Genomic DNA, 22,483 nt, shown 5'->3' on the forward strand with positions numbered 1-22,483 from the left:
GCCTATTCATTGTGGTTGTGATTATAATGTGTGACATCATGTTGAATGAGGTACCAAGTCAGTACATTTGGATCTGGTACGACGTAAGTACAATTTGATTAGGTACCACGCAGTACACTAACTATTGAAATGGGCATTATGCCTGCACACTAACAGTTTGGGTATGGGTCCCATGTGAGGACCATTTTTGGAAAGTTGTGTTGTGATTGAGTATGTTGACTTGTATATTATTTTACAAATTATCTTAATTGTGATATGATTATGTATTTTGTTGCTGTACTATGTTGTGGTTTCTAGTTCATATTTCACTCACTAGAATGGTGTAATGACCTTCCAGGTCATTTTTAAATTTAAACATTCATTGTGTTATTTAGAGCATTTCTGTAGCGACCCTAAGTTATTTATGATTTTCTGGCACTTCCTGTTCGATCGCTTGGTCGTTCGTTTGGGTTTTAGGTCTGTTTCCCTATTTGGAAATTGTTATAACTTGAAAAGCTAACTTTGGTCATAACTTATGGAAAAATATCTTAGAACGGAATTATGGCAGTTCCATCAGCTCTGAAATGGCCAAATTAGGCTAATAGCATGGTTGAAAAGAGTACCAATCAATCGGTACGAGTTTAGGACCATTTAGCGCTTTTACCTTTGAAATTTGACCTATAGTTGACTTTGATCAACATTCTTGGAAAACAAGCTCGGATGAAAATTTTAATAGCGCGGTTAGTTTTGAAATATCTAGTTTGGTCTAGAACGACCCTTCATTCACTTCTTGAGTCTTCTGATCTAATTCACAGGCCCGTTGTGGAATTTGGCTCAAAATGACCCTTGGGTGTGGGACCCACTTTCATTCGCAATGATCTCATATGGAATTTTTGACTGTACCATTGAGTCCAGAACATCGAATTTTGTGGGGTAGCATATCTTAATTGTGCGCATGAGATTCTGAATGAATTTCGAGCATCCCGTCAGAATATTTGAACCCAATATCTAGTGCTGGTGGCTTTCCTCATCACGTTCGCGAAGAGTTAACTGGGGTTTGCCCTAGTTGGCCTTCACAATTGTGAGACCTTACCCTCGTGATCGTGATAGTCTATTTGGGAGCTGGTCTCGATCGGGATCGCAACACGTGTCCCCGCAATCGCGAAGGGCAACTATCTAGTCTATTAATTAAGACCAGAAATACGAACTTAGCCATAACTCTCAGGTTCAAACCTTGATATTTTCTTTATTTCAATCTCAATTTAGGCAATTCAAAGGTCCAAATTCAAGAGAATTTCATGAAGAATCTAGTGGTGAGCTTGGAAAAGTGAAGGGAAGCTTCGTGTTAGGTGAGAATTCATAATGATCTGCTAGTTTAGTTATTTTCGGAATGGTGTTTTGTTGAACTTTGTAGATTTTCAACTTGGCCAATTAACTCCATTTTTAGTGATTCTTGAGGCTTGATTATGGTTATTTTTGTAAGTATCATCGTAGTATGTTTGGTTTGGATCATGAGGGTATCATTTGTGAGAAGTAGCTGCTCAAAGTTGCTTCTTTCTTTCACCTTCTTAGTTCTAATTATGAGAATTTTCGAGCATGCCCGTCTTTCTTAGTTTTCCAACCCCGTACTGTTTATCAAATTAACTTTTGAGTTGGGGGAGATGTTTAGAACCTATTTTGGGGTCAATTCAGAATTCCAAACGTGGATCCCATATTTCCCATTTTGACCTCAAAATTAGTTGTCTCTGAATTCGATAATATTAGTGTCATAACGATCGTATTAACATTGTGATTCCATTGTTGATAGAGTGGAAGCATTCAGAGGCCACTCAGAAGGGAAAAGCTCAAGTTTCGTGAGTTGGAGCTCGTGTGGTCGGCTTACAGGTAGGCTATAGTTTTCCCTTTGTAAGACTGAGCATATTTAGGCGATTATATATTGATTTTTATGAGTATGGTGGGGTTGGGTATCGAGCATGATAAATACCTAGAATCCATGTCCTAGGCCTTATTGCGGGTAGTTGTTGGACTGTGTAAGCACGACTCCTGTGGTTTTTGGTTGTTCCTATACTATAATGAATGTTGTGCTTATGGTAACACATTTGGAAGCATGTTTGGCCTTAGTCTAGGCTTAGAATAGTGTTCTTAGACTTGCACAGTTTTATTGTCGTTGGGCCTTAGACCTTCTCCGACGTTGTTTTGGAAGGTTAGGTCCATGTAGATTGATATAGCAGACTTGAGTCTTATAGTCTAAGCCTTAGCTTGGAAGTAACTCAGCTTGTGACCTTACCTCTTACTGGGTACTTTTTTTTTGGTACTCATACTACACTCTGCATCTGTTTTCGTGATGCAGGTCCGAGTACTAGCTAACGACGTTGATTTGAGCCAGCTGCAGTCATGATCACAGGTGAGGGTGAGCACACTGCATTTTGGATTTTCCCATCTCTTTTTATACATATATTTTGCATGTCTTTTACTTTTTAGATAGTTCTGTTTCCATGGTCCACTTTTGGGACTTTTACTCTTTTATTTGCAGCTCTGTACGTGTGACTTCTAGGTTCTAGGAGGGATCATTTTATTTGTACATATATGTGGTTGCTTCCACCCGTTCATTGTATCCTCCTGTTATTACTTTATTATTTTAGGTTAGATTACTGTTCTTCTACCCTGACATACCATTACTTGCAGTTCTGGGATATAGATCGGCTTGCCTACTGGTGGGTCATAGTAGGAGCCATCATGACCTGAGAAATTGGGTCATGAAAAATAGTTGTGTGAGTACTCATACTACACTTGCTCTTTCTTTGTTGAGTACAGAGCATCTTCAGGAGGCTCTTGACTTCTTCGAATTCAAAGATGAGCCAGTTCTTTCACGCTGCCATGGATTCATCTTGGTTCTTAGTCCATTCCCTTCAGACTTATCTCCTAAGTATTATGGGAACTCAGTTTTTGCCTACAACGATTTTTAGGTTCTAGGGAGTATTTTATGCATTTGTTTGACATATCTCCTGTGTATTATGGGAACTCAGTTTTTGAACTATTTATTTAAATAATTTTCACATATTTAGCTGCTTATTAGTTGATAGTCTATTTAGTTTCTGGTGTAGTGTTGGTTCTCCCACAAGATAGTTAGTGTGAGTGTCATTCATGATGGGTCGAGATCGTGACAAAATTGGTATCAGAGCCCTAGGTTTGTTGATCTCATTGTAAAAAAATGAGTCTAGTAGAGTCTTACAGAATGATATAGAGACGTTTCTAACTTTCTTCATGAGGCTATAGGACTGTAGGAAACCTCTCATCTTCTTCTCCCTTTTTGCTATAACTTTATTCCAATTTGTATCTGGTGATCCAAATTGGTATCTAATATCTTTCACTCTTCTGTTTATAGATGATTAACATGTGAAATAATGGTGTAAGGTCACTAGCTCAGGAAGATGAGCCAGCAAGAGAGCCAGTATGAGAAAATGTAGTAGAGGGAGAGGCAAAAAGGGGTAGGGGCAGAGGTAGAGGCTTAGGAAGTGCAATACCTATTAGAGGTGAAGCTCAAGCTGAGAACGTACCAAGTGAAGAGGCCTCTCCCTCACCCCATACTGAGGTGGAAAAGAATGTAGAGAATGATATTGAGGAAGATGTGGAACCAGAAGAGGGAACACATGTTGGGATGTCCAGTGATGGTTCAACAGGTACTAACGTTTTTTAGTTGATTTGATGGTTATGGAGCCACTCCCATGTTGCAAGTTACCCAAGCTCCAATCACTCATCCCTTTACTTCTACGGTCCCCAAAATAGATGGAGTGTTGGGTACTGATGCCTTCTTCCGTCCATTTCTAGGCCCGGTGATGACTGGCATGGTGCACGAGATGCTGACTAAATTCTTAAAGCTAAAGCCTCCCATGTTCCATGGTTCTGAGAGTGAGGATGCTTATGAATTCATCTTATATTGTTATGAGAGGCTTCACAAGTAGGGTATTATGCATGAGCACGGGGTTGAGTTTGTGACTTTCTGGCATTAGGGTAGGGCAAAATAATGGTGGAGAGACTTTGTGTAATGTAGGTTGCCAGTCCTACCTTCTCTCACTTGGATCCAATTCTATACCTTGTTTTAGAAAAGTATATACCCTAGACTTTGAGAAATCAGAAGAAAGATGAGTTCATGATGCTTGAACAAGGTAGCATGGTTGTACCCATTTATTAGGCTAATTCCACGCCTTGTCCAGATATGCCATACAGTATGTGACCACTGAGGAAGAGAGGATCCGGTTGTTGTCAATGGTTAGAATCCCAAATTGTAGGTTTTTTTGTCCACATGACCTCTGTAGGTAGGAGTTTTAATGAAGTGGCCAATTTTGTGAATAAGGTAGAAGGAGTTCGACGAGATGAGCAGGCTAAGGCTTTGTCTAAGAAGCCCAAGAATGTAGGTAAATTCAATGGTTCTTACTCCAGGGGTTCAGGTCGACAAACATTTGCATTTTGACCGATTCAATCAGTCATGCCCACGTCTACAGGTGGTTATTCAAGGGCTCTAATAAATTATTATTCTTTGAATGGTCAGGGAGATTCATATTCGCTAGCCAGTAGGATGTTCCTTGACCATAATAGCTTTAACAATGAAGAACCATGGCATATGAGGAGAGTATGCCCACACCCCTGCATCACCGATTCAGTATAGTAGAAGACTAGGGTAGTGATACCAGTGGGTAGAGGTAATAATGGAAGAGGATGTCTATAAGGTGGCTGAAGAGGAAATCAGAGAGGACGTGGAGGCCGAGAAAATGGTAATGGAGGTAGAGAAGTTGTGCACCCAAACAAAGTAGTTGCCTGTTAGGATGATAAGGCACAATTGTTTCTTTTCTGAGCAGGGTAGAGGCTGAGGCGTCTGACGTAATGATCATATGTACTCTTCTTGTCTGTGACCGAATGGCTATTGTGTCATTTTATCCAGGTTCTATGTACTCCTATGTGTCGGTACAATTTGCTTTGGTAATTGACTTGATTTGTGATATACTTGACGCCCCCATCCATGTTTCCACCCTAGTTGGAGAGTCTGTTGTAGTCAACCATATCTATCCTGTTTATCTTGTCTTATGGGTTTTTAGACTTGGAATAATTTGGTTATTCTGGGTGTGACTGATTTTGATGTGATATTAGGCATGACTTAGTTTCCCCCTACTATGATGTGGTTAACTTTAATTCTAAGACTATGGCTCTAGAGATCCCAAGTAGGGCAAAGGTTAGAGTGAGAGGTGGTGTACAAGCCTAAGCCAACTAAGGTCATATGTGTAACACCCCGTACTATTCTAACTTTGATTAATTCTGAAGAGCCCAGAGTAAGTGATAAACAATACACTGCCAGTGGACTATGAGTGGGCCCTATGACCCCACAGAAGGCTTTATGAGTCATAGGTAGGGCTCGTAAAAGGTCCAAAAACTTAGCAAAAATTTGAATTTCTGAGATCCATTCTATGAGTGGATTATATGGCTCGTCGAAGATTCTTTGGACCGTAGAAAGGGCCCGTAAGAGTGACCTAGCCCAGTCTCCAAGACCCCATTCGACGATCTATCCCTCCAATCCATATGAAACTCTACGACCCTTATAGTCACCCCATAGACTCAAGTGTCACATTCAAGTAGCTCCTGATTTTATGAGCAGGGTCTACGACCCTTGGAAGGGTCCATAAACCCAAAGCCCAAGTTCCCCAGTTGAGTTCCATGAGCCCCTTTGTATGACTCATCTTAGGGTCAACGACCCATAGAATGGGTTCGCAGGCTCAATTTGACAAGATCCAGTAGGTCCTATATTTGGTCCGCAGAATCTACGATCGATCTTCTGCAATTAGTAGGAGTTCCTACGGCCCGTAGGTCAACTTTTAAATGGCCTAGTGACAGTTTTAATACAGGGTAGATGAGTTTTTTTGTTCTTTTTCTGAACCAAAACCCTGAGGTTTTGGTACTAAAATATGTCCCTAATCAGTACCCAATAATTCTTTTCTTTTATTATCACTTAAAATATTTTGAGAGCAAGAGAGAAAATCTTGGGTTCAAGTGCTTCAACCAAGTTCGTCAAGTTTTGCTTAGATATTAATCATTCCAGGTATGTTAGGCTAATCATAATATGGGACTGTGTTCGTCCTCGTTCCCTACATTTTTATTCAGTCAGTATGAGTTTGAGATTGATTTTCAATCCCGTTAAATTGAGTTTCTGAGTTAGTTATATAATCTTTCATTGAGTTCCCTTTATATTTATTAATATTGAGATTATCCCTATGAGTTTAAGTTCTTAAAAATATTGTTCATGTTTGAGAATGAGTTCGAGCATGAATTTGAGTTTGAAAAGTCTTTCATTCACTGATATGACCATGATCATTGTCAAGTCTAAATGAGTTGAGTAATAATGCATCTAAATATTTATGTTTAGATCGAGTTGAGAAATAGAATCTATTTTTATGAATTCACTGAGTTGAGGAGAAAAACTATTTAAAAAAGAAGTTATGAGTTGAGAAGAGTTAAGTTAAATTATGTAAAGTCCAATGAGACTAATGAGATGATATTTTTAGTACCTACACTCACTTGAGTTCATTATCATAATTATATATTTTGCGAGTATTATTAAGAACTAATTTGGATAAGAGTTTAGAACAACTCAAATCCTATAAACTACGTAGCCAACGTAGGATAGGATCGTGTTGTTGGTTTGGATGACTCCTCACTTCAGCCCTTGATACAGACTTTTATGGATCTATGATATGAGTTTGCATACCTTACCTTGGCAAGGTATTGGACGGTCCTGTCAACAACATCAGTTCGATTTATTATCATGATGCTCATAGTGATGGTTGTCGGTTAGAGAAACTCCATAAGAGAAATATTATTTTTATACTGAGTTGCATTTACCTATTCATATCTTTTAAATTATTGTCTTCCTTATATATTGCATTCTCTATTGAGTTGAGTTATTTCAGTAAGTATTCATCTTAGTATTCTTGAGTATGTTTCTTTTCATCTATTTTACATACTCTACATTTCATGTATTGACATCTTTCGATGCTACATCATTTTATGATGCAAATACAAGTGTTAGAGATCCTCAATAGGCGCACCATTGAAGATCACCTTACATCCAAATTTTTGCGACACCTCTTTGTATTCGGATGAGCTCTTAGTCATTTTATTTGGTATTTATTATTAGTCCTTTGAGGTAGTCATGGACCTATTCCGATGCCTATACAAAGGCAGTTAGAGGCTTCATAGACTAGATGTAGACAGAGTATTGAGCATATTTTTAATTTTAGAGATTATGTTTTAAATCTTTCCTTTATGTATACATTGAGTATTTGAGATTAAATTTGAGAAGTTACATTTATATTCTTTTATATGCCCACCTGAGTTATATTTTTCTATGAGTTAGGTCTTCTGCTTAGTAGTTCGCCAGACCAGGGGTTTGCTTGGGAACCAACAATGATTTCTGAATGCTGACCATGCCTCGGGTATAGATTCGGGGTGTGAAAATATTTTCCCCAAGTCTAGAAAATAGGTGGGGTAGGGTTATTTAGCTTATTATGCTCATATTCGATATGTTGATGTAGATTCCCCTTCCATCCATTCCATCCTTGAAGTTTAAGAATTTAAAGTGGTACTTCCTACTGATTTTCCCAGTGTGCATCTGGATAAGGATATAGATTTTTGTATTGATTTGAAGCCGGGCATTCACCAATCTTTATTCCTCCCTATCGCATAGCTCCGGCTGAGCTAAGGGAACTTAAGATTCAAATTCAAAAACTTCTTGATAAAGGTTTAATCTGTCCTAATGCTTCTCCGTGGGGTGTCTTGTTTGTTAAGAAAAAGGATGACAATATGAGGATGTAATGACCCGTTAGGTTATTTTGAGAACTAGACCTCTCTTTCATAAAAGACCCTTTCCATAAATTTAAATTAAAAATTTTGGACTATTCAGTAACTACTGTTAATTCGTTGATGAGTAATTTTAGATAATTAATTTAATTGATATCTAAATTATTGATTTATTTAAATTTCATATACAACTTATCCCATATTTATTAAAATAAGTAGTAAGATTTTTAACTTTTTGTACATAATTAATTAGAAGAGAAAAGAGAAAGAGATTAAGCGAGAATCTTACCTATGCGACTCGAACGATGAAAAAGAAATTCTGCGAAGAAAAGAAAGAACAATCAGGTAAGATTATAGTTAGGTTCATATTATTATTCTATTATTATAATACTGAATTGTGAAAGAGAAACTAATTTATTTGCAAAAAAAAAGAAGAGAAAAGGAAATCAGTATACCTGTTAAGTATATTGAACTTGGTAACAATAGGAGTAAGCGGCTGGCATTCTGCAATGATGACCAATGATGGCATAATCATTAGTTTTAATGTAGCAATGAAATTGTAATGGATTCAATCTATACTTTATTGAGATGTAGTGTACTTCATCCCCAAATAGAAGTTTTGCTCATGGTTCTTATATTATAATTTAAGTTTTTGCTATATTAGGATAGAAAATTAAATATTAGATGTATTGTATTAAATGAATATCATTAAAATTATACTATTTGGAGAAATTAAGAAATAACCCTAGACTTGAATTTTTTTTAAAAATATATGAGAGTTAACATGTTATTGGCATCAAGATTAGGAACTCCGATTATAGATTTGAGCGAGTTTTTGGGTCTAGGTTAGACATATATTAATATGGGTGTTGTTGGTTTCAAAATATTATTTTTATTACTTATTTGATTTAATTTTGGGGTTTTGGATACTGTTCGAAAAGGGAAGGCTCAAGTTCCAGACTGATTGCTTGATTATTCGAGGCAAGTGAACTTCTAAACCTCAGTTTAAGCTTGTAGATGCTAGTATTTCCTTGTTATATGCATTGGGGATTAATGAGAATTGGATTGGGTTATTAAATGTATAATTGACCTTAAAAATAGAGATGAGGGGTATAAAATGACAATCTAATAATGTGTATTGATTTGATCAATATGATGAGATTATTGACTATTTTGGACATGTGAAATGACTATATTGATATGAGATGTGAAAATTATTATTGATATCATCCTATTATCATAAATTATATGAACATGAATTAATTGCATTGGTTCTGATATACTGTACTGAGACTGGAAATGATATGAAATAAAGGGTTCAGGCCACACTCTCTTTGGTAGTTTATGTATATTGAGGGAATGGGTCACACGCTCTGTGGTAGGTTACATGAACAGAAATGTCCCCCATGGGTTCTGGACTGTGATTCAGCAGATATGTACTGATAGGAAAGATATGCATCATTTCATTGCATTGCATCCCACCTTTATGATATTTGTGAATTGTGTTCACCTCTCATCTCTTTGTATTTGCTGAATTTGACTTGATATGATTCAATTTCTGAGATTATTGCTGACATTATTGCTGACTATTCATGAACTCTGTATTATTACTGTACAAAATAAAGAGTTGGGCTTATTTTCATATAGGTTGTAGTTGAGGAGGTTTGGTTGGGAAAACTAGAGTACCTGTATCTATTTCGCTTTGCTTAATTTTAGTTGTCTACCTGTTGAATACCATATTGTTTGGCACTCATCCCTTGCTTCTATACTTATGTATGTTGTGAGCCCGGACCTTCTTGATGTCCTAGTTTTTTCTTCCACATCCAAGGCTATCATTTCGAGTATTGAGGTAGCTGTTATATCTATCTTATGGACACCTCTTACTCTTTTATTATGTTTTAGTCCTATTCTAGAGACAAATACATTGTGACTATATTTTCTTTTATACTCTAGTAATTTATTATGGCTTGTACACATGACAATCAGTCTTGGGAGATTTTGAGTTTATTTTACGTGTTTTTGATTAAGTTAAACTTTGATTCATTTCATTTTCTTCCGTATTTACTTTTCATTAGGCTGACTTATCTCGGTGGGTTGAGATATGCTCCATCACACCCGGATTTGGATCATTACAAAATAGTATCAGAGCCCTAGGTTCATAGGTCTCCCATGTGTGCAAGTCAAGTGTAAGTTGAGTCTCGAGGATCTGTATAGAGACATCTTTACTTATCTTCGAGAGGCATCGAGAATATTAGAAAATATCTTTACTTCTTGCTTCTCTATCGTACGTTCTTAATCTGATCTAATTCCTATTGCTTCACTCCATTCTCTTATTTATAGTGGTGACTCATGCTTGGTTCTGCGTGCATATAGTCGACATGTCGTTATATAGTTTTCATATTAGATCTAATTTTGAGGCGGAAGTGATATACTTATGAAAAAAATATGCAGTCAGGCTTGTAATGTGCAACAATTTGAAAAATGTGATTAAGGTTGTGGATCAATGATGTACTTTGAGGATATGGTATGGGAAGAGGAACAATGGTTTGAAGGATTACATAAACGCCTAATATTTCTAGTTAGCAGTTCCGCATCGAGAATGGTGCTTGTGTAGACTACCCGATGTTTGAAGTGGTTATACAATTGAGAATGGTATAATTAGAGTAATGACTATGTTATGAGCACTGTGACTTAGCACTGTGACTTTGGAGACTACAGTCAGTTACGTAGTGTTTGATGAGGATGATTTTGCACCAATTGATATCAGAATTTCTACGACGGTTTGATAGGGTGGATGTATATCAGGAAAGGTTATTATAAGTCTACTATCGCGACACCTCTATTTACCTCGTTAGGTCATGTATTGTGTTGCTTCTACTATTGGCCTAGCCTATGAAATGGTGCATATCACTGAAATGCTTTGATAATGTATGGCCGTTACTTAAGGGTAGGAAGGAGTAGACTATCTGGGTGTAATTTATTCAGTGGGTATAATGTGCTCTAGTGGTGGATCTACCGGACTTTCATGGTGTGGTACTAGTGGTATATAGAGACAAGTGCAAAAATGAACTACTTAAGGAGTTAACAATTGTATCACATGCTTATATAATGAGATTCGATATTACATTCATATTTGAGAAACCAACTAGTTTGTTACTACGGACGCTTGGGTCAAGCATTATTTATAAGAAGAGTTCTAGTGGTGGATGTATGTCACGGTATTAACATGTTTTGAATGTGAAATGTATTATGAGGATTCTAAATGGGTATTGCCGAGTTCATTGTAACTCTAAGGGAGTGAATCGATATCAAAATGACGAGATTATGGGTAAAGAAAGTCCCAGCGAGTATACTTGTGTCAAGGAAATTAAAGATTTTAGTAAGAAAATGCGTATAAAATTGGAGTCCTTTGAGTTTTGTTGGTATAGCTAGGTTTAACATATTATGTTAATGATAAGGTTAACCTCGAGATGTTGACAATGCCTACTGATCATAATGGTAGTAAGAGTTCGTAATGGATTATGATCAGGATGTAACAATATGATAAAAAAATTGGTTCAATGAATTTGTTATGGTAATAACGACTTGTAGGTATCTAAAATTGTGGTTTGATACTATTTGGTGAGTAGAATAGTTATAAAAAGTTTTATGATGTGTTTGAAACCTCTTGAGTTGAATTAAAATGAATTTCAACTTATAATAGGAGATTTAGTAGGGTGTAGTTTGGCCTTCGAAATAAGGCGAGAGGAAAAATACTTATTCTGATTGCAAAGTTTAAGAATTCAACTTCAAGGATGTTGGAGAGTTAGGTTTGGAACACGTGAATTCATCCATCTTGCTCTAGTTATAATAATAGTATTTGGTGTTCATCAATCGGGTTGAGTATACTTCAAGAGTTGAGTCCACAAATATTCGGCTCTACTATAATGGTAAGTTCTATAGTGGTTTCGAGTTTGATGGCTGACACGATTTGTCTTCCTAATGAGGGCCATTGTAAGATTGTTGGATAGGTGTTTAATGATAAACTAAGGTATGTGATTTCATAAAATCTTCAAGATATAGGCTAATGTCAATTGATAAGTCGACTGGTTTACATGGTTTGAATCAAAATTTAGGTTTTACATTTTAAGTCTAGATTTGTGGTAGTTGGTTGTCAAAAGTATGGATTGGCAAGGTAATAAAATGATTGATTGTGTCGATTATTCAGCATTTGGAAGGACTGGTGCATGGTCTAGATTGTAGAGTTATTTACTTTTGATTGTGAAAGAGCTCAATAAAGTCTTTATTTGAGGATCTTGGTTTAAGGTAAAAGGTAAAAAGTTGTGAATTCTTGGCCAAGAAATAATAATGATATATGAATTAAAGAAAGGAACAAGAATCTAGTGTATCAAAGAGTTTAAGCATTTAGGATTGGATCATGAGTATTAGTTAAGAATTTGAATGTCCTAGAAACATTGTGCGTGGATACAAGTTAAGAATTATAAATAAATAAGACATCACGTGTAGATCTATAGTTCAAAGTTGAAGGTTGTATGAATTTTTGCTTTTGAGTTTAGATATGAATATATAGTGTGGATTGGTACAACACAGAATTATATGGGATGTAAAGATGACTGTTCTGAATGTTTTGTTTTTGTTTGGGTGACAAACAGTGAGGTATCAAGGATTCTATTTTTTATGAGAGGGTTAGATTGCCCAAATTTTGGTAGGTGACTTATGAATGCACTAAAAGATGGGATATAATTCTTCATGGTTATTAGAGATTTTGAATTGGATTGATACTACTTTGCTGATGGATTATACAGACTATTGTGATGCGTTACATTGACACTAAAGGGTAAATAGAGGTTATGTGCTCATAATATACAGAATTATTGAGGTGACCAAAACTCTAAGTTTTGGCATGAATATGATGGTCTGAATGGTAGTTGAAAGTTAGTAGGTGAAATATTGTGTAGAGCTGATACTGAGCATGATTTAATAGCCTTACCTCGATGAAAAAATATTGCAGATTTGAAATTAGTGTTATCAGCCTTGGGTATGACCTGCATCCGTCATGGAATGCCTAAATAGAAAGAGAGGGAGTTATAGTTCTAAATATGTGAAGGCGATAATGACTGGTGTGGCTATGATGTTTTGTTAGCGTTAAGAGTGTTGACTTCATGGGAGTACTGTGAGGAGTATGTGAAGGTTGATAAATTGAGTATGTCAACTATTGTAATGGGGACTAGACTGGTTGATTGTGGGTAGCTACAAGTCAAAGAGATGGAGTCACATGAATGAAAATGTTTGATATAGCCACTATGAAGGAGTATCTTATGTTATTCGACCTTGGTTCCGTACATTCTTATGTGAGCATCTACTTTATTTCAGACATGATTTGAAGTATAATTCGCTACTTATGCCATGCGTGTTTCCACTTTTGTAGATGAATTACTAGTTGTGGATTGGGTGTACCAATCTTGTGATAACCTCTTAGTAGGGTAGGATGCTTGTGCAAACTTGGTCAGTTCAGATATGACGAATTTGGTGTTGCCTTCGGGCAGTTGAAGTGTTCTAGTGATTTTATAAGTGCCACCTTGCTTGTGAGAATTTATGGAAGAGCTACCATAGTTATTTACAATGACCAATAGTTTTAGGATACATCTCATTGTTGAGTTCACGTTCCGACTATGTATAATTAAATGTGGGGGTGAATGAGTCTAGTGCTACCTCTCTTAAGGGTTATTTACAATCATAATTACTGATCTAGCCTTTTTGATAGTGTTATTATAGGTTCTATATGCTTGGGTGTATCGTTTGTTAGGTGGTTACTCGATTATTTCCTTCTTTGGGTTAGATAAAGTTTATTCTCCCATGAAGAGTACCCGATATCTAAAGATCATATCTTTACAACTTAAGCTCTTGGGAATATTTGGTTGTGAGAATAAAATCTTGACAAGATCTGTGATGGTTTGTGCATTATGAGTGTGGGGTGGTTGGTTTAGGTTCACTTTTAATTGTAACCGATATTGATTCCGACTTTATTGTGGTTATGTGAGAAAAGATGAGTAAGTGGTGGTTTTGTTATGATTCAGTAAGTTTCGGTTCATGGGTTAGTCTGTGGCCTGATAATCACTCTTGATTTGTAAATCTGTCAAAGTTCAATTTGAAAGTTCAGTTCTTAGCAGTTTATCATGATGGAATGGTCTTAAAGAGGAGCTCACTTGGAGAGATGAATATCGATTCTAGAAGATCATAACTTAGGCTTTTGGTAGCTCGGTTGTTCTTCCTCCGCCTTCTTTATGTTTGAGGACAACATGTTTTTTAGTGGTGGATAATGTAATGACCCTTTAGATCATTTTGAGAACTAGTCCTCTTTCTTTCATAAAAGACCCTTTCCCATAAATTTAACTACTGTTAATTAGTTGATGAGTAATTTTAGATAATTCATTTAATTGGTAGGCTAAATTAGTAATTTATTTAATATTATATACCACTTGTCCTATATTTATTAAAATAAGTAGTAGAGTTTTTCACTTTTAGTACATAATTAATTAGAAGACAAAACATAAAAAGATTAAGTGAGAATCTTACCTGCACGGCTCGAACGACGAAAAAGAAATACTGCAAAGAAAAGAGAGAACAATCAGGTAAGATTATAGTTAGGTTCATATTCTTATTCCATTATTATAATATTGAATTGTAAAAGAGAAAGTAGTTGATTTGCAAAAGAAAAAAAAAGAAGAGAAAAGGAAATTAGTACACCTGTTAAGTATATTGAACTTGGTAAGCATAGGAGTAAGCGGCTGGCATTCTGCAATGATGGCCTAATCATTATTTTTAATGTAGAAATGAAATTGTAATGGTTCAATCTATACTTTATCGAGATGTAGTGTTATTCGTCCCCAAATTGAAGTTTTGCTCATGGTTATTATATTATAATTTAAGTTTCTGATATATTAGGATAGATAATTAAATATTAGGTGTATTGTATTAAATTAATTTCATCAAAATTATACTATTTAGAGAAATTAAGACCTAACCCTAGGCTTGAATTTTTTTGAAAAAATATATAAGAGTTGACATGTTAATTAGCATCAAGATTAGGAACCCGATTATAGATTTGAGTGAGTTTTTGGGTCTAGGTTAGACATATAGTAATATGGGTGTTGTTGGTTTCAAAATATTATTGTGATTATTTATTTGATTAGCTTGTGGTAATTTGGATACTGTTCGGAAAGGGAAGGCTCAAGTCCCAGAGTGATTGCTTGATTATTCGAGGCAAGTGAACTTCTAAACCTCAGTTTAAGCTTGTAGATGCTAGTATTTCCTTGTTATATGCGTTGGGGAGTAATGAGAGTTGGACTGAGTTATTAAATGTATGATTGACCTTAAAAATGGAGATGAGGGGTGTAAAATGAGATTCTAATGACGTGTATTAGTATGATCGATGTGATGAGATTATTGACTATTTTGGACATGTGAAATGACTATACTGATATGAGATATGAAAATTATTATTGATATCATGCTATTATCATAAATTATATGAACATGAATTGATTGCATTGGTCCTAATATGTTGTTCTGAGATAGGAAATGATATGAATCAAAGAGGTTGGGCCACACGCTTTGTGGCGGGTATTTTGAAATAAACGGGTCGAGCCACACGCTTTGTGGAGGGATATGTATATTGAGGGGATGGGCCACATGCTTTGTGGTAGGTTACATGGACAGAAATGTCCACCATGGGTTTTGAACTGTGATTTTGCGGATGTGTACTGATAGGACAGACATGCATCATTTCATTACATTGCATCACACCTTTATGATATTTGTGATTTGTGTTCACCTCTCATTGCTTTGTCTTTGCTGAATTTTACTTAGTATGATTCAATTGCTGATATTATTGCTGAATATTCATGAACTGTGTACTATTACTGTACAGAATGCAGAGTTGGGCTGGTTTTCATGCAGGTTGTAGTTGAGGAGGTTCGGTTGGGAGGACAAGAGTACTTGTATCTATTTAGCTTTGCTTAGTTTTAGCTGTCCACTTGCTAAATACCATGTTGTTTGGTACTCACCCCTTACTTCACCACTTGTGTAGGTTGTGAGCCTCGAACTACTTAATCTCCTAGTGTTTCCTACCACATCCTAGGCTATCATTTCGAGTGTTGAGGTAGTTGTTACATCCATCTAGCGTACACCTCTTACTCTTTTATTATGTTTTAGTCCTATTCTAGAGACAAATACATTGTGACTGTATTTTATTTCATACTTCAGTAATGTATTATTGGCTTGTGCACGTGACAACCATTCTTGGAGGATTTTGAGTTTATTTTATGTGTTTTTGATTAAATTAGAGTTTGATTCATTTCATTGTCTTCCGCAGTTACTTTCCATTGGGTATTAGGTTAACTTGTCTCGGCGGGTTGAGATGAGTGCCATCAAACCCAGATTAGGTCATGGCAGAGGATGTGTATAGACTATCGATAATTGAATATGATCACCATTTGAAATAAGTACCTTTTGCCTCATATAGATGGGCTATTTGACCCACTCTAAGTTGCTTCAATATTCTCGAAAATTGATCTTACGTATATTTATCTATCATTACCTGATAGGTTATCCTAGATGTAACCAACACTAAGAAGCTATTGTTGGATCCAAAGTAGACCACTTGGTATGATCACACATTCATTCATTCAGCGGAAGACTTAGTTTAAGAGAAAAATAATCTTAGTGGGCTATCTCAATCAGCAATCTTAATCATTCAAATCAGAAACATAGTTTGAAAGAAAACTAATCAAGAGTTGAAGAAATCAAAACAAATCCATCACTATATGGTCTATGAAGCCTCTAACTCTACTATCTAGATGGTGTCAATGACAGGTTCATGACTAACAAAATTAAAATAAAAAAAGTCTTAACTCAAATGCTAGATGATAAAATAGTGGTATGCTCTGAAAGAAGACTCACCAATCAGCTAGAATGTGAACATATCCTCAATGACGCGCTTGTTAATGATATCTAGAACCTATCTCTACATCATTAAATGATGCAAGCCCAAATGTACATCAGTATATGAAATGTACGACTTTGTAATATGGAAAAATGAAACATGCATAAGGTAGAATACATCAACTCAAGTAACTCAATCAAGAATAAGGAACTTAATTAGGATGTCATAAGTCTAAAGTAAGAGTAAGGTTTAGACAGAGACCAATCATATACAATCCAATTCAATATAATCAGAGTACTATCAAGACCTATCTGGTAGTTTTTCTTATCTAACAACAATCACTTATGATCCAGTGATTGTACAACAAGCTTATTGTTTTTACCAACACTGTCCAATACTTTTCTCGGGTATTGGACGAATCATCTAATAAGGATCCAATCAATCAATCAAGTCCTATCTTTTCAGTATAATAAAACAGGGAAACATTCGACTTTAATGGTTCAATCCTTTCTTATGCTGGGTACGTAGTTATTGGGTTTGAGTTAGTACTTACTGTTACCCAATCCGGTGGTTGATACTCCTTCCAAGGCTCAATGCTCATATGACAATCAATTCCAATCAACCAATCAACAAGTCTCATACAAACTCTTATCCATTCATCAATTCTATCAAATCAATCCTTTTAACCAATCAATTATCTAATCATTTCTTATTATTTAAGAGTAGTTGGGACAATAATATATGAAAACATTCAGTTGAGACCTTCAATTGGGTTCAATTATGAAGATATAAAGGACTATCAAGTTTCATCAATACTATCATCATGCTCACATCCCAATCACAATCATGCATTCATAAGTTCATGGCTCTAGACTCAATCCTTAGGCAAAATCCAATATTAGTCAAAATATTATGAGGGTTTATGAAGTAAATAGTTTAAAATTATCTGTTCAAGAAAGATGTTAGTAGAAAACATCAATTACGTGATATTATGTAAAATGTGTTAAATTTAAGGAAATTCCCAAGAAACACATTCATGGGACTCAAATCATTTACAAATTAACCTATCACAATCTTGGTCGCAAGGAAGAACAATTTCCATGCTTTAGTTTACCCTTATGTACCTGGAACAAAGGTTGGACAATCAAACTGCAAAGGATTTGCTTGAATCGCTTGAACCACAACCTCTTCTCCTCTTCTTAATCCTAGCTCAAGTTATTTACCGTAAAAAGACTTAGGAATGTATTTAGGAACTGATAAGGGATTGAAAATAGCCTCAAAATAACATGGGATAAGTGTGGGAGGGGTGGAGAAAAGATTGAAATGCCCTTCATTAGAAATAACGTTGAGCAGAAAATTTGGCTGATGCAGACCTATTCCCTCAAAGTGTCTTTTTTTCCAAAATATTTGACGGTGAAAATTGAACTTAACTGGACCAAGTCCGCGATGCGTATTTGTAGCCCACTTTTTATGGAAATGCAATCTTGCCCCAAAAAATTATCTTTTGATCTAGTTGGCCTAGAACTCAACGGAGACCCTTTCCCACATGATTTCCCCCTGATCGATATTTTGGCCTCAAATTGGACAAAAATGTTAGGGATGATACATTGTACAAGCACGCTATTTTCTAGGGGCATTTTGATAATTTTATTAGGTGTAACAATATCTCCCCCTTGGGATCATTCATCCTCGAATAAAGAGTAAACCAAGAATGAACTCAAGGAACGAATAACAATCGAGACTCAACCAAATTAACCAAATCAACAATAAACCAATATAGACAATCAAGTATTCAAACTCAAGAATAGACAAATCAGTTCAAGTCAAGAGTAGGGACATTACCTTCAACATTCTCATCATTAGGCACAAATAGATGCGGGTATCTAGTTTTCATATCTTTCTCAGCTTCCCATGTTGCTTCCTCAACAAATTAATTTTTCCATAGGATTTTGACTGAGGCAACCTTTTTGGTCCTCAACTTGTGAACATGACAATCAAGGATTTGAACCGAAATCTCTTTATATGACAGACTATCTTTTACTCCAATACTATCAGTGGGAACTACCAATGAAGGATCTCCCAATCACTTATTTAATATCGAGATATGAAATACTGGATGAATAGCGGCTAACTCAGAAGGTAACTCCAACTCATAAGAGACACTCCTAATCCTCTTCACAATCTGGTAAGGACCAATGTATTGATGACTAAGCTTTCCCTTTTTCCCAAACCTCATGACACCCTTCATGGGTGACACTTTCAGGTATACCTTATCATTCGCCTCAAACTCTAAGTCTATTCTTCTCACATCAGTATATGATTTCTAGCGGCTTTGGTCTATCTTTATCCTATCTCGAATAACCTTTACCTTCTCCATACTTGGTGAATAAAACGAGGTCCAATCAACTCACTTTCATGAACTTCAAACCACCCAATTGGTTATCTACATCTCCTCCCGTACAAAGCTTCGTAGGGAGCCAGTATTATCTCAATTACCTTTGAAATCAAGTACACATGCCCTCAACATATCCTCCAATGTCTGAATGGTGCGCTCTGCCTGTCCATCTGTCTGGGGATGAATAATGTACTAAGATTCACCTTTGAACCCAGACCTTTCTGAAAAGATCTCCAAAACTGGGAAGTCAATTGAGTTCCTCTGTATGAGATGACAAATAAGGCAACCTCATGCAATCTAACAATCTATTGGATATACAATATTGCATAGTCCTTTGTAGTGTCTATAGTCTTAACTGCCAAGAAGTTGGCTGATTTAGTTATCTTATCCACAATCACCCAAATTAAGTTATGCTGCTTAGGGGATCTCGACAAACCTGTAATGAAATCCATATTGATCATCTCCCATTTCCACTCCGAAATCTCTATATTTTGGGCCCCACATAGCCTTTGATGCTCAACTTTAATTTGTTTATAATTCGAGCACTTGGAAAAAAATTCAACAATATCTCTCTTCATTCCTCTCCACCAATAGACTTCTCTCAAGTCATGGTACATCTTTGTAGAACCAGGATGACTAGAGTATATGGAACTTTGAGCTTCAGCCATATTGCTTTCCTAGACATCATCAACATTTGGGACATACAATCTATTCTAGTACCTCAACATACCATCTCCCCCTTTGGAGAAAATCATCATCTTTAGTTTGTGAACAACTTCCTTCAACTGAAGTAGGACGAGGTCTTGAAATTGCTTTATTTTCACCTCTGCCACAAGGGATGATGCAGACCTATTCTGAATATTAATTCCACCTTTATTATAACTCCTAATCGAGCCAATCCATGTACCTCTTTAGCCAATTATTTCTTTCCCTCCTCTATATGGGTAGTGCTACCAATAAACAACCTGCTAAGAGCATCCATAATAACATAAGCTTTACCTGAGTGGTAGAGAATGCTCATGTCATAATTCTTGAGTAACTCTAGCTATCTCCTCTGCCTCTGGTTGAGCTCTTTCTGACTAAAGACATATTACAGGCTTTTATGATTAGTGAACACATCAATATGTACTCCATACAAATATTGGCGCCAAATTTTAAGAGCAAGTACCACAGTTGCCAGCTCATGGTAAATGAGTTGGGTATTTTCTCTTATGTTTGCTATCTGTAAGCATAAGCTATTATTTTTCCCCTCTACATCAACACACAACCCAAGACAACTCTAGACGCATTACAATAGATCACAAAATCCTATGTTCCATCGATAAAGTCAAAATAGAAGCAGTGGTTAGTTTGGTCTTCAATTTATGGAAACTCTCATCACACGCATCGGACCATTGGAACTTAGCCTTCTTTTGGGTCCGCTTAGTCAATGGTGATGATATGGATGAGAATACCTTTTCAAACCTTCGATAATAGCCAGCCAAACCCAAGAAGCTTTTTATATCAGTTAGGGATGTGGGTCTAGGCCAATTCTTCACTACCTTAATTTTCTGGGTATCAACCCAAATACTATCTCCAGATATAATGTGACCTATAAAGGCCACTCATACAAGCTAGAATTCATATTCGGATAACTTTGCCAACTCTAAGGTAATAACATGCTCTTCCTCATTTTTGAAAAAAAGCTCTCAAAGAAGACTAGTTTTAAACTTATGGCTACCAGGGAGCCGGATCCACCTCCGGACCTCCAAAAATTTCGTTCAAAAGACAGAATCATAGGTATCGATGAGACGAATCCAACACAATAGGAATCGTCTCAATCGGACATTCGAAGCTTCGGGAATGTTGAAAAAACAGCAGCGATCACTGTTCAACATTCTGCCACTGATCAAGGAACCAATTCTAAGTCAACTTCTGTAATTTGTATTGAAAAACCATCAATTGGGGATGTTAGAACAGCATCCCAGCCACATCATATCAAAAATCCAAGGGATTTCACCGTGGAAATTGAGAGAAATCCAGGTGCGACAGTGGGACGAAACTCCGGCGAAACGCCGTCCACTCGAACTACAAATTCGACGGCCTCCGATGTTATTCGAGGTGGCGCACCACTTGGGGTTGGTAGTGCACCCCCAGGCGCACCTCATACTAAAAGCCCAGCTCCAATGGGTGACAGCGTCGCCGGCGACATACTGTTGAACTCCGACGTCGGCGTTCCGGCGACATTCGAGAGTCAAGACCACTGCCATCTTGTAGAGGAGAACAATATGAATACAACCATCCAAAAATCGCCTCCATACACAAAGCCAAACTCGTCGAATATCAATTTGAAGAATTCCGACGGTGAAGTGATTTCCGATAGTGGCGGCGTCGCCGCGTCTGGTGGCGAAAATACAAATTGTTCTGGGGGTTTGGTAGACGATCTTACAAGGAACACAATGAACCAAAAAGCCCCATCAGCAACAACACCTATCTCCTCCAATTTGGAAATTAGGGTTCCAATCCAAACTGCCGGAGGTGGCGCAGCGGCAAAGCTCCTATTCCAAAATTAGCAATGCCAACCTGTTCATCTTGAAGAGAGGAGTCTAGAAACACAAAATGCCCCTTCAGGTATGGTCCCTATCAATTCGAATTTATCAATTAGGGTTGCCAATTTGAGTACTAACACTGGCAGCGGCGACACCGGAACTCCGACGATCGGAAAAAATGTTTCTAGTTTGAATAATAATACGCACCAATACAGTATCCATCAAAAAAATTTAAATTCAAAAAATGACTATCCTAACACACCAAATGCCAATACTAGAATTGAACCTAACGTAAAAATCACCGAAAACACTCATCCGGTGAACGCCCAAAGAAATTCTCAAGGTATTACTAACCCCCATATCAGTACGAACATTTTAAACCAAACGCCACAATTTTTAGACACCTCTAACTCAAATTCCAAATATCCATCTTGTGATAATAGAGTCGAAAACAGTCTTTTAGTGCCCAAAAATGTTTCCCCAGATAATCCTAGCACCTTAACTAATCCTAAAAGTACCAAATACCCTCCCAGTTCAGACTTCCCTCCAATATCTTCTAATTTCCAAAAATACGACCCAAAAAACTCTAGAAATCCGGTAGTGACCCTAACCCCCAGTGCGCTACCTCCAAAAACCAAGCCCCCTATCAACCAACCGGTCACCACAAATCACCCTCCGCCCCCTATAGCAAAACAATCCATGGCCACACGGCTGAGAGCCACACAAACTGAGAATACTACCAAAATTGACCTTACAACCCCAAAAAGAGTAATGAAACAAGGCTGTCCTGCT

This window comes from Solanum dulcamara, chromosome 11, assembly GCF_947179165.1.
Source record: "Solanum dulcamara chromosome 11, daSolDulc1.2, whole genome shotgun sequence".
In the NCBI taxonomy this organism is placed as follows: Eukaryota; Viridiplantae; Streptophyta; class Magnoliopsida; order Solanales; family Solanaceae; genus Solanum; species Solanum dulcamara.